General features: G+C 35.8%; 1 long non-coding RNA gene across 1 annotated transcript; it reads left to right on the top strand.

Annotated features, from left to right (window-relative positions):
* The first annotated feature begins 1,391 nt into the window (after positions 1 to 1,391).
* LOC115892602 lies at positions 1,392 to 13,602 on the top strand. The gene is made up of 2 exons (XR_004052467.1): positions 1,392 to 1,558; positions 13,230 to 13,602. It is a non-coding gene; the product is annotated as an uncharacterized LOC115892602 (long non-coding RNA).
* The last annotated feature ends 203 nt before the right edge of the window (positions 13,603 to 13,805 follow it).

Genomic DNA, 13,805 nt, shown 5'->3' with positions numbered 1-13,805 from the left:
GTGTAAAAATCCAAAGACCTAGTTTTTAATCTTGCTACAGAGTAATCTTGATCAAGTTATTAACAACTTATGTGAGTTGTTAATGTCATTTGAGAAATGAAGAGACAAGTGATCTCTAAGGTATTTAAATGTCATGTTATACAACAATATGAGTTTAGCTAGCAAAGGGGGAATCTAAAGTTCGGAAGTATAAAGGATTGGGCTGATTAACCAGACCTCTAGTGAAGTAAGTGCATCAAGTTAATATAAAAAATGCTGTATTTATAACTAGCTCAATTTTATTTCATCTATCCATGAAGTTTCAGTTTTATTTTCTACCATGGCTTTTGAAGTTTTAATGACTGAGCATGGAAAATACTAGGAAATGATAGCAAAGTTCTCTTAATGCTCTAGCTAGTGATAGTAGAAAAATCTACTAATAGTGAAAACTCTCGGACTCAACTGCCAAAGCACATTTGATCACATGTGATTCCATTTATGAGTTTCATTTTAAGCAGTTTGCAATGAACTATCGGTTAGGAATATAAATTAGATTGAACAAATTCAAATATATTTCTTGAAATAAAAACTACCATAAAAATAAATGTAAATGACAAACTAAAGTATGTTTGCAATACACATGGCAAATAATTTGTTTATTTAACAAAAGACAAAACAGTGGGCACATATATAAAATGCTAATTCATGAACTATATGGTATGTTCAAATTCACTAGAAATTAAAGAAATGCACATTTAAAAGAAAAGTACATTATATTTTACTTCTCAGTATGGGAGAGTTTTAAAAGCATGGTAATACCAGGTCTTAGCAAGATGTAGTAACATTAGTACAGTACTTTTACATTCTGTTGTTAGGGATGTAAAATGATACCATCTTTTTGGTAGACATTTTGGTAGTATGTATTACTCCATTTGAATGAGCATAGTATCTGATTTAACAATTTTACTTCTGGTAAATTTTATTTTATATGCCTACTTATATAGTTATATAAAAATATTGTTTTATATATATAGATGTATGTTTATATATAATGACATTTATGTATTATATTTTTGCTATATTATCCATAATATTGAAAATTTGGGGGAAAAACAAAGACCTGCAAATAAAGATGATTAATATCCTATGACAGAACAGAATGCTATGCACATAGAAAAAACTCATGATGTAGTTTTATGTTCATTGATATTGAAAAAATTTTATAAAATATTAAATTAAAAATCAATTTTATTATTAGCACATATATTGCATGTATTTTGTGTTTATATGCATAAAAAAGGATAGAGAACCATAATAAACATAAATGTTTTTGCAGTTATTTCACAGCAGAATTTGGGGGTGATTATTTGCTTTTCCTTCAATGAATACTGTATGTGATATGAATGAAACAAAAAAAGCAACAGAAGCTATTTTCCTTCATACTGCACAGTTGATCCAGTTTGCTGGTTATGCATCTCCCTTCTGTTTGCACTTGAATATTCTACTCCACAAAAGATCAACATTTGACAACTTAGTGATATTTCACTGGTAGTAAAAATGACAACAAAAGCAGAAAGAGGTAAGTACAACTTTCACGTGCATTAATTTAGATAAAAATAAAAGAAAAAATAGGAGTGGAATTTTAGAAAGAAGTTTTGTTGGGGCATCATCTTCAAATTGCCTCTGCTTCTCACCCACTTGCTGAAATATTTTGTGTTATTGAAAAGGATATTTTAATATTTTATTTAAAATAAGAATATTTCAATTACATAAATAATTTTGTAATCATCAGCTTTGAACATTGGAACATATTCAATTGTTTTTAACAAAACATATTCAAAGCAACGTTAGGTTGTTCTACCTTCTGAAACAGCAAAGTCATTATTGCATTATTATGTGTGTGAATTGTGGGTATCTTTCAATGTGAAGTTTGTTCTTATCACTGGCCCTGAAGTTATTCTAAAGTAAATTATTTCAGAGAGAGAACTTCAAGATAGTATGGCACAAAAAATGACTCCTTTTTCTGATTTCTTTCCTCAATTACTTACTTCTTCACGTTGAGATATTTAGTTAACTACTTCAACTTCTTCTAGAATATGAGTTTTATGAACACATAGTAGGTTCTTAAAAATATTTGTTTTGTAGAAGATTTCAGATGTTCCTGATCATCTTTTTGTCAAGATTAAATAAAATATCTGAATGCTTATCATGTAGTAAGTGCTCAATAAATATTAGTTGTTATTATAATTAGCTTAATCGCTGGCAAAATATTGTCTTTAGATATGCAGTTGTCTGTTCAGCAAGTATAGAAATTTGCTTCTTACATTAAAAAATACCATATAATAGATTATTGCCTTTAAAAATGGAAGTTAAACTCAAGATGCACTAAATACACCCTATATTAAAATTTGCCATCACCTCCCATACACAAAACATGGAGTTTTGAACAATGAAATTTAGACTGCTAAAATGTCATCTCACAATACATTCATTGAGTGAACACAACTTTTTCTGTATTTGATTCCTATCTGAAATGTCTCAGGGTGATGGAGATTAAGTCAAGGGTAGAATATAATTCTGTGTGAAATAACTCTTCTCTTGTCTTAGTTATATAGTTATATAGGAGACAGTAGGCATAGTGATGAAGAACACTGACTGGATTCAAATCCTGGGTGTGCAATTACAAACTATATGAACTTAAAGCAACCACTTTGTCTCACCAAGCCTTAGTAAACCATAAAAGCACATATACTTACCTCCCACAGTTGCATTTGGTACGATTGAATTGAATGGAGTATGTAAGCGCTTGGTACAATTCCTAATTCAGAGTTAGCACTCAATAAGCAGCAGCAAGTCTTTCTATTGTTGTCCAGAATTAAAAGGAAGTCTTTGGTAATTCTGGAGTCTAAAACTTTCAAGAAATCCAGATGAAGACTTAGATTGGTATCACTCTGTATCTCTCACTACACATAGCATTCCTCATCGAATCAATACACTTTGCTTTCTCTCATCTGCCTTCTCCTATTTTTTTTTTTTTTTTTTTTTTTTTTGCACCTAGCAGTCATCCTTCCCCTATATAGCTAGAGCCTTTGGGATCAGTCTGTCATCATTCAGTATGGGTCAATCTATGTCAGACGCAAGTGCCTTCCTTATAATCAATGTAACTGACTTGTTTAAAATGAATAGAAAAATACAGTAAGTTTCGCATTAGAAGAACATATCTTAGTTCCATGGTTGACCATTGTAGGGCAATAACAACATTATTGTCTTTGAGCTGAAGATTTCATATCTATAAAACTAAGGTTATATCCACCTCAAATACTTTTGAGAGGATTAAATAAAATCCTACGTAAGTATTAAGTAAAAGGCTATGCCTACCACACAGTGGTTACTCAGTGGATGACAGTGGTTGCTTAGCTGTTGATATAAACATTATCATTATCATGATTGCTAGTATCGTTTTTGTAGACTCAGTACTTAACAGAGCCTAGAACAGTGTTTGCATGTGAATGAGTGAATATAACTATAGTCTCACTGCTGAGCAAGTGGTATCATTTTACATCCGTAAGAGAGAGCAGTGTTTTCTGCTGGAAATATGAATGAATATTGGTAGCATCCATAGAACACAATGGCAGCTATTTGTAGCTTCTGATGGTGATGTAACTCAGCTATGTGGCTCAAGGTACTGGTGAGCCCTTAAATGCAGCTGGCTTAGCTCCTTTAAATAAAAATGATTAGACAAGAAAAAGTAGAAAACAGATTTATTTATAAACCATCCTACAAAGACGCAAGGTGCAGTTCTGTTTTCGTGACACACCAGCAACTCTTTAAATATTTACTGTCAACCTGGGGAATTCATGTGTAGACGGATGGCATATTTAGGCCTTTAATGTGCCATCTCAGCAGGGCCCGCTTAAGGCTGCCCATCTGGAAGATGAAACTTTACAGCCAATTTAAAAATGTTTTTTCAAGGACAGATAAACTGTTTCTAGCTGATTTCCACCAAGACATATGAAAGCAAACCTGGTGCTTTTTTATTTGGGAATTAACATTTAAACGAGAATTCATACTTCTTTTCTGGAACACCTGTAGAAAACTCCTGCACAGTCAAGACTACTTTAAATTTTGTTCTATAAAACAAGCCATACACCAATGTTGAATCAGTAGAGAGACATATTTTCCTTTTATGGCAGCAAAAGCAGTAAAAAAAATCTAGTTAGAATTTTATTCTCACCTCTTCTCTTCAGACTTAATGGATAGGTATAATGTGTTAAGTCTCTGCCAATTGAATGAAATTCTTCAGAATTCTACCAAATAAATCTCTAAATGTTATGGAGCAATGTTACATTCCTCTTTGAAAGTTTTGCTTTCTTGATTTGTAAAATATCTTTCAAAAGTTATGATACGATTGCTATCTTGAATCTCAAATGCCATAGTACTGGTCAGGATCAGTTCACTGAGTTAGTTGTTCACAAACACTCCTGTGATTTGAAGGATATTTTTCTCTCTTCTCTCCCTCCATCCCACTCATCCTTACTCTTGTCCTTCCTTCCTCCTGCCCTCCCTCCCTCTCTCCCTTTCTTCCTTTCTTTTCTTTCCTTTCTTGGATTCTCGTAAGCTAATAAAGTTGGTGTTCAAGTGTAAACCTATCTAAATATTCAACCTCCTTTCCCTCTCCTGAGAGTTCAAATTATTTTCTTCCAGAAGCTATATTTAGATTATTTCTCCACAAAATGATTTCTAAAACTCTATATATTACTTAATATGAGGTATAAGCAGAATTCTGGGGAATTGGGGTGGGAAGGAATGGAGAGAGCAACAGCAGGAGCAAGAGTCATCAAGAAAGTCAGAGTAGAAGTGTTTAGACCACTGACAAAATCCCAACCACATTCCAGAGCACAATCACCGTATTCATATGAAGTGCCCCCACCATTGTAAGAATCACTGAAAAAAATACTAATGAGCAAAATTAGTTTCTCCAAAATGATTGTCTGTAATATTCATTTTAAAATGGAGCTTAACTTGCTCTGAAGTTATCTGAGAATTAAGAAGCAGCATGTGACACAGCTCTCTTTCTCTCTCCTCTCAGTCCTCTGAATAGCACATTCTTGAAATTAGTACTGAAATAGAGTAGCCAATATAATTGGATAAAATCCAGGGCAGTAACAGCAGATAGCAAGACGTCTCTCTGTAAGTTACCTCTTTTTCAAATGAAGTCCGATATTATTTGACCAAAGAAAACATGATTCTCTTGTTTGTGATGTCTGTTTGCAGGGTTACAGCGTCCCCAATTACTTGGCAGTTAGTACAATTAGCCAAGTTAACTGGGTAAATGGGTCTGCATTCAACTATTACCCAAGGTTTTATGTAGTTTGAAAACATTGACCATCATTAGCAGAATTCTTCCTATCCTCCTGTGCCAGTTCCTCAAATGTACTTATAATTGGAGAACCATATAATTAGGCAATCGTTACCCTTATTGGAGAACAAATTATTTGGAGAGCTATTTTCAAAGAGCTGGCATGACTAGATCCCTTTTTCTCTACATTTCTTGCGTACTATTAAAAAAATGTATTTGCAATGTTTCTCAAGTCCTTTTCTCCCACCATTGTTCTATGTTTTTTATTTTACATTATTATTTGGACATTATTACAAGCCTGTAGAAACTATTTTTTTTTTCTCCATCTTAAAGTTGTGAGCTGACAATTATGAGCTTTGTAGACCAACTCTGCTTTGACCTGGGATCCTAGCACATGGAGTGAGTTCATTCATTTTCTACAGGACAGTTCCTTGAGATTTGTGGATCTTTCTAAGTAGATCAAATTTACATAAGTAAGGAACAAACTTCTATCACATTTAAGCCATTCTCCTATTAGGTGTTTCTCTTTATGCAGCTGATCTTAATTCTAACTGGTTCAGCTAGTCATCAGGGATAGACACAAACAGACACTACCTTCCTGGGGAAGGAACACTTGATTTAAGTCTTGAACTAGATCTTTAGCCAGATGGAGCTTGGGTTAGCAGAGGTGAGGTTGCTGTGACTTAGAAGACTGGAGAATTAAGAGGCATTTTGGGTAGAATAAATACTGTGTTCAGATGTACTACAAGTACACTCAGATTTAAACCATTAAAGCTTATGAAGGAGGTATCCTAATATGAATCACGGTAGTCATCTCTAGTTTCCCCTTATCCCCCATCTTGCAGCAGGCTGACCTCCATGAACTGGATCAACAAGCTCCTCTGCCTCTTGTCCTTCTGGCTGGGTTCAGTCTATAGGAAGGACCAGCAGAATATCAGAGTGAAGAAAGAGAGGGAGGTTAGGAAAAGTATTCCCTCAGCTTCTTCCCTGAAGAGCCAGTCAGGACTGGCTGCATACTGTAACCATAACAAGTCCTTTGCCTGATGCAATTAGTCAATATATTGAGACACTGGGGGTTGCAGCAGAGAAAGAGTTTAATAATCAATCATCATGCAGTCAATTGAAGAGACCAGAAGAAACCTCCAATCTGCCTCCTTGAGAGGTTTGTGGTTAGGGCTTTTAAAGAGTCTGGGCAGGTGATGGGTATTGTGGTGATCACTGATTGGTTGAGAAGTGAGGGGTGAAATTGTGGAACAGGAAGACGAAACTGCATTCCTGTGCTGAGTCAGTTCTTTGGTGGGGGTCTTCAGACAGCCTAGTGTCAGCCATTCTGCGAATTCGGGATCTGAAAAACACTTTAAGCAATTCTTGGGTTAAAAGGTCCAGTGCCAGAGATTCTATCTATAGGAACAGTTAGGGATTAGGTGGTCAGCATGCTACATGACTCTCAGTTACTCAGCAGTTTCAGGGAGGCGGGTCAAAGCACACCCTGGTCAGTTTCTAACTATAATTATGCCTAAAGCCTGTTGCAATTCTTGTTATCCCTATGAGAATCCCTCTACCAATGGTCATGGCTCCTGACAGGTGACCTTCTCTCTGGGTTCCAGTGACTTCTCTGTCCCTTTGTCCCTTTAGACCTTGGGGTGGCAATATCATCCTGCTGTTACTAGCTGTTCAAGAAAAAAAAAAAAAAAAAACTATTTTTTTCTCGATACATTCAACATGGAACACTTTTGACACAAGATGTGTGGGTTTCCCATAAAAAGTAATTCTGACATTAACACCCGGTAGTTAGCACAGACCCCATAGGTTAAGGATTCAGACCCACATGGCTGCCCACCCGTCTCCCTCCCCCCCTTCAGATGCCAACTTCAAGTGGTAGATCGCCAGGTTGCCCAATATTTTGTTCAACTTGGCTACAAATTGAAGGTTCCCATGACCCCCTGCTCACTTTCCATCATTTGCTAAAGCAGCTCACAATTCAGGAAAACAGTTTACTTGCAAGATTACTAGTTTATTACAAAAGATACCTTAAAGGATACAAATGAACAGCCAGGTAAGAAGATAAAAATAATACTAGTGGGAGTTTAGAAAGGTCCCAAGCATGCTCTTGTGACTTCTCTTGCTGATACTTTTATAAATGTCCCCTTTATTAACCTTTATTAACCGCTCCTCAAATGAACCCTATTTTGATAGCTTTTTGTTTCCTAATGGACCCTGACCTATCAGAGTTTGGATCGTTTTATTTTGCTAATTTATAGCACCTATTAAAAACAGTAGGAGTAAGTACCCAGTAAAAGTACTTATGCTTCAAAATACCTGGATGAATTTTGTGAACACCACAAGAACTTTTTTTTTTTTTTTTTTTTTTTTTTTTTGAGATGGAATCTTGCTCTACAGCCCAGGCTGGAGCGCAGTGGTGTGATCTCGGCTCACCGCAATCTCTGCCTCCAGGTTCCTGGTTAAGCAATTCTCCTGGCTCAGCCTCCCAAGTAGCTGGGATTACAGGCACACACCACCGTGTCCAGCTAATTTTTGTAGTTTTAGTAGGGACGGGGTTTCACCATGTTGGCCAGGCTGGTCTTGAACTCCTGACATCATGATCCGCCGGTCTCAGCCTACCAAAGTGCTGGGATTACAGGTGTAAGCCACTGCGCCCAGTCAGAAAGAACTTTTTGAGAATTATTGAAATCACTCTCTGAGTTAAGGAAGCTGTAAGAAACCGTTTCTTCCAAGTTCTGCTTCTCCTGGTGCACTCCAGTGTGCAAATGCATGCTGTCTGTGATGGAGCCTCATTTTATCCTGTTAGAAGACTTACTGTTGAGTCCCTGCTATTATTCAGTTTGTTTCAAGAACTAAGTCTTAACCAAATGGTTTCTACAAAGGCTTTGCTTTCTTCCTTTATCCTCCCCCAACCCATCTGCTCTGAAATTGCTTGCTGAATAAAAACTTTACTCATTAACTCTTGAAATGGCTTTTCTTCTCTTTGCTCAGAACAGTAGCTGCATTTTTGTTTTCATCCTCTCCTATGTTGCTAAAGAGAAGGATTTCTCCTTTTATTTTAGGAAGAATCATTACATTCTTGTAATCAGAGTTGAAAACAGATTTTTCTATTGTTCAGTGACTCCACAAATCCCACGAATATCACTTGAAGGCTACATCCACTGATAGGAGCAGCAGAGGTAGCATAGGGTTACGTCACATACAATAGACAGTGGCACTGAAGTAGAAGAGAGGATATCAGTGTCAAAGAAATATACTGATGGTGTTTAGCTAAAGATTCAAATGGGTTTGAGGAATCATAGAAGATTAAGAGGGAGAGGTAGGAAGGTGATTTTACGCACATTCCTGACTTACACATTCTTCACTGACTGAAATCCAACAGCAGTGACCTAACTCAGAAGACTCTTCTATATGGACAGCAACAGTATCAAACATTTACAGGGTACCCACATACAACAAAATACCAAAACAAAAAGGATAAACAAGAATCTGATTAGTGATATACTGAAAATTATAGGGGAAGACATGGGATGATCTTTTTTCTCCCCCTTATAAAACGTTATGACAAACATCCCTATAACGTAAAATGGGCTAACAAGGGAAAAGTAGACCAAATTCATTACTATTACATGCACAAGTGTTGATGGAAGCCAGACAAAATATGAACTTGAAGAGGAGACAGATGATTGGGCTTAAATATTCTCTTCATGGAAGAGAGATGTATAAACCTGGGAAGTGGGTGACAAACCTTATGGGAAGGTGAGGGACAGTGCTGCATAGGAGCAAAGGTACTCTTAATATGTAGACAGAGTTCCCCAGGTAAACTTTTGGAGCTGCCCTTAGAAGAACAGATAAAAAGTCTCTGGGGTGTGGTTTTTACTCACAATCTCTTCTCTGGTGGTTGCTCTTTTCTGGTTAGCTGATCAGATCCCTAGGGAAGAAGTCTCAAGACAACTGCATTTCTTTTGGAAAGAAGCTTTCTTGGTCAGAGAAGTAGATTCCAGAAAGTCCTTCCTTGTGCTTGGGGAGAAGGGAAGAGACGAGACAAGGTTAGAAGGACCTTGATTCTGTGGCAGCTTCCAAGGCCTTTCAGCCTGTCAAACTGCCAGTCTTTGGGGAATAGAGTTCTGAGCCCCAACAGAACCTACTGTGTGCCAGAAAGGATGAAGAAATGTATTTCCTTGGCTTGTTCTGATATTGTGTAGTTTCTCTTTTAATCCTTAAAACCACTTGAAAACTTATTTTTTATGTCTATCAATAAATATTGATGTTATTTCTTCATAAATAATTGTTTTATTTATGAATAAATAAGTATAATTTATTTGTTGTTTCAAATTGTTTTGATGAAATGTGATTTCTTTTGAAAAAAAAAATCAGTACTCATAGGTTTATTTTCCATTCTGCTATTCTCATTTTGTTAGCCAGCTCTTATCACAGACTCAAAATGGGTATAGCAGTACATGCATAAACAGCAATGTCCAGAGGTGGAAAAAGAGGGAAAATAAAAGAAATCCTTGTGTATCATTTAAGATCTAAAAAACCTTTTTCTGAATCCTCAGCCATCTCCTTATGTTTCATTGGAGAATTAGGTCTCCAATGGCCTGAATTAGGTCACATGCTACTTCTTAACCCATTCTGATCAGTAGGCAATGGAATTACCGACATTGGCTTAGTCAAGCCATAATTATCTAATAAACATAATGGGTTATCAAGATTTCTGCCCTGTAGCAAAGGCTAGCCTTTCTCAAAGCATACCTTCAGGGAAAGGAATACTAACACCTAAAGACAGAAGAGTTTCATTAGTAAGAAAAGGGAAATAGCCTTTAAGCAGACAATCACCGATGTCTATAAGAGTGACTGAAAAATCAACAAGACTATGTAAATGCAAAGGACTATAACGGAGAGAAGAAAAAACTATAATGGAAGGATTTTAAGTAATAACTGTGTTACAGGAAAGGAGCCTCAATCCAGACTCCAAGAAAGGGTTCTTGGATCTTGAGCAAGAAAGAATCCATGGTGAGTCTGTAGTGCAAAGTAAAAGCAAGTTTATTAAGAGAGTAAAGTATTGAAAGAACAGCTACTCCATAGACAAGAGTAGGATGTTCCCGAAAGTAAGAGGAGGAACACGTCCACCATGGGCACAATGCTTGTTTATATGGGGAGATGTGCTCTGCTACAAGGGTTTGTGATAAAGGATTAATTTTCTTAATCACTATATTTTCAAGAATCGATATTAATATCTTTAAAGCAAAATAAGAATGCCTTTGTTCTTCAGATATGGAGATATCTGGACACTCCCCAGTCTGGATCTGTTTAGTAAACATTATTAATTTGTTCCCTTAACTGTAAATGTCTAGAGGCTAGGAATGCCTAATTTTCTGGGAATGCAGCCCAGCAGGTCTCAGCCTCATTTTTCTAGCCCTCATTCAAAATGGAGTCACTCTGGTTTGAACGCCTCTGACAATTGGGTAGAGGATTTTTTTTTTTTTTTTCCTGGAGAATGACTTTGCTCATTCCCTGGAGAAAGTCTTTGTATAAGCAGCATTTTATCTTTTTTGGAAAAGGAAGGAAGGAAGGAAGGAAGGAAGGGAGGAAAAGGGAAAAGATGGTGGCTAGAGAATATTTATGTCCTACATCAAGGAAGAATTGAATTTATTGAATTTAGTTTTATTTAATTTCTTGTTCTGAAAGATAATCTGCAACTCATCCAACCATGGGTCAAAGTATAATCCAATTTTCCCACTGAGCTGATTGACAAATTCTTATCTTAACAAGATTAAGACTTTAAAGCAGGAACTTCTCTGATGTTTCAAAAAGCAATAGCTTTTTACTGATTTTCTTGCACATTTGACCGCTGCTTGTCTTGTTAAGTTGCCATTTGTTCTTTAAAAATCTTTATCGTCTTTATATTCTCAGTCTTTTTTCTTTAGCAGTGGCAATAGTGCTTTCCATTTGCCCTTTAGCTGACTGAAAGGTGAGGGCAGCTGTCTAAAACATCTGAAACACCTCTAAGACACTTTAAATATTATAGGAAAATGTGTAGCATAGGGCTGTCCTAGCAGCAGAACCATGAATCCTAAGTCCAAATTCAAGAATATAGGATAGTATACTGTAAGCAGAGAAGGATTTTAGATGTGACTATAGTATGCTATAAGAAGATCCTATTTGTGAGCATGAACTTCTACCTTTATCCAAAAAAGTAAATGTCTAATAAAAACTGTTTTCCTTCATTTATCTTTTAGTGAGTAGCCTGTGGGGGGGTTGACCTTCTCAAAGGCTTTCCCAAGAGCCTTTTTGGTATGTGTGAATATCAGTCAATTTATAGATCCATCTCCAAATAAGGGAGCCTGGGTTCTCTGGAGAGTTGGCCCAGTTCTGAAAGGAAAGCTTAAAGTAGCCTGTCTGCTTATGAGTAGAGGTTATCTAATATTAGCTTCTGTGTGATGGAAAACAAACTGCTTTAACTATTAATCACTGCATAACAGACTGACCTCATGATGCAGAAAATATTTTAAATTAGTAATAGCTTTATTTGGGGAAAATACTCAAATGCATTTCATGCAGATTAATCAGGTTTTCAATTCTTCTGATTCAATTATTCTTTTCAATTCTTCCAGAAAAAAAAAAATCTGATTTTCAAAGTTTCTAATTTAATTATCAGCTTCAGAAAATGTAAATGATCACATGCATTGTAATCATTTTAATGCCAGCAGTGGTAAAACTATGAGTGTTGCTCAAAATATAAGGAAATGTCTCTAATCAGACATAACTGTAGTATATATAATATACTATCAGTATAGGAAGACCCTATATGTGAATATAATATAATCCTTCAAACCAGATATAATCATCCTGCCTAAGACAAAGTAAGTTTTTGAAAAAACAGGGCCTGAAAAAGATGTTCTGGTCTGCTAATTGGCACCTGAAGGAAAACAGTAATTTTATTAAATATGTGCAATAAGTCAGATTGCCTAGGTTAAAATCCCAGTTCTGTAATTTTTTGGCCATGCGATTTTAAAAGGTTCTTCAAAGTCTGTGTTTTAGTATCTTCATTTGTAAAACGATAATAATAATAATGACAGAATTGGTTTATTGTGACCATTAAATTAAGTAGCATAAATAAAGTACTTTGGGGAGCACATGACTCAGTGTTAGAAATTATTAGTATGATATCACTATCTCTTTTAAGTTGAAGAACTTTCTTCAATATAATTTTTATCATTTTTAATAGGATTAGAGGCAACCTGATTCAGAAATTTCTTTACATTCCTTGCTTGGTATAGCCAAACATTCATTGCTTTACAGGAACTAGAAAGCAGTGAATTAGTGCATTCTATCAGTAAGTTTTATTAAGGTCCTGGTAGGAGGCAGACCCTATCCTAGACATTAAGCAGAAATGATGAAAGACACACAAAAAAACCAAAGATGCACTTTGTGTGCAAAGAATTTACAGTTTGATCAATGAAATCAACACACAAGAAAATAATCAACAATAAACTAGAATTAGAAATTAGGCACATATTATGCATATTCCCTAATATTGCATCACCTCCATGATGTAATAATGATTAGTTGATAACTCTCTCCCTGTGAGAGTAGAAGTTTTTTGAAAGCAGCTATGATCCTGCTCATCAGAGGTCTAGTTATGGTACCATGCACTCTGTAAGTGTGAATATTTGAGAATAAAGAAACTGCAGCAGTCAGGGGAGTGATCACAGTTACATGAATGGAAAGAAACTGGAATGAAAGAAAAAGGAATTGAGGCTACTGAGATAATTGGCTCTCCCACTAATTACCTATGGATTTGAACCTGTGAAATGAAAAGATTAATCTAGAATCTAGATTAGTATTATTCCAAGTTTTTTTTTTTTTTTTCATTTTTAAATAGGGCAAAAACATTCTTCAAAGGAAATCTTTTGAGTAAAAGCCAACAAGAATGGAGGACAACAAACAGCCTTGGGATTGCAGAGACAATCACCTGGATGAATCAATGTTTTAAACTGAGTCCTGACAGACAAATGGGAGTTACCCGGGAAAAGAATGTGAACATAAGAGAAGATTGTTCCAGAAGCTAGGAAGAGCATGGCATTAAAATCCATTAATTTTGGTTGAATTCAAGAGTGCAAAGAGGAAATGGAAAGAAATTGGGTTTAAAAAATAAGCAAAGGCCAGATCAAAAAGGTCCATAGAAACTATGTTAAGAAGTTTTGGACTTTATCCTTATGGCAGTGGGTAACTATTAAAGAGTTTTAAAGAAGAGAGCAATCTCAAATTTGTTCTTCAGAAAAATCATTCTGGCTCCAATGCTGAGAAGGAATGTAAGAGGAGCAGCGTTAAGGCAAAGACGTCATTTAGGAAATTGTTGCAGTAATTTTCGGAAGAGAAGTCAGAAGTTTAAGCCAAAAAGGTGACATGAAATCCCTATTCCCTGATTCACTCGCCTCTTTTCCACTTCATTTTAGTG

Source organism: Rhinopithecus roxellana, chromosome 2 (genome assembly GCF_007565055.1).
Source record: "Rhinopithecus roxellana isolate Shanxi Qingling chromosome 2, ASM756505v1, whole genome shotgun sequence".
In the NCBI taxonomy this organism is placed as follows: Eukaryota; Metazoa; Chordata; class Mammalia; order Primates; family Cercopithecidae; genus Rhinopithecus; species Rhinopithecus roxellana.
This window is presented reverse-complemented; position numbering and strand designations above follow the sequence as displayed.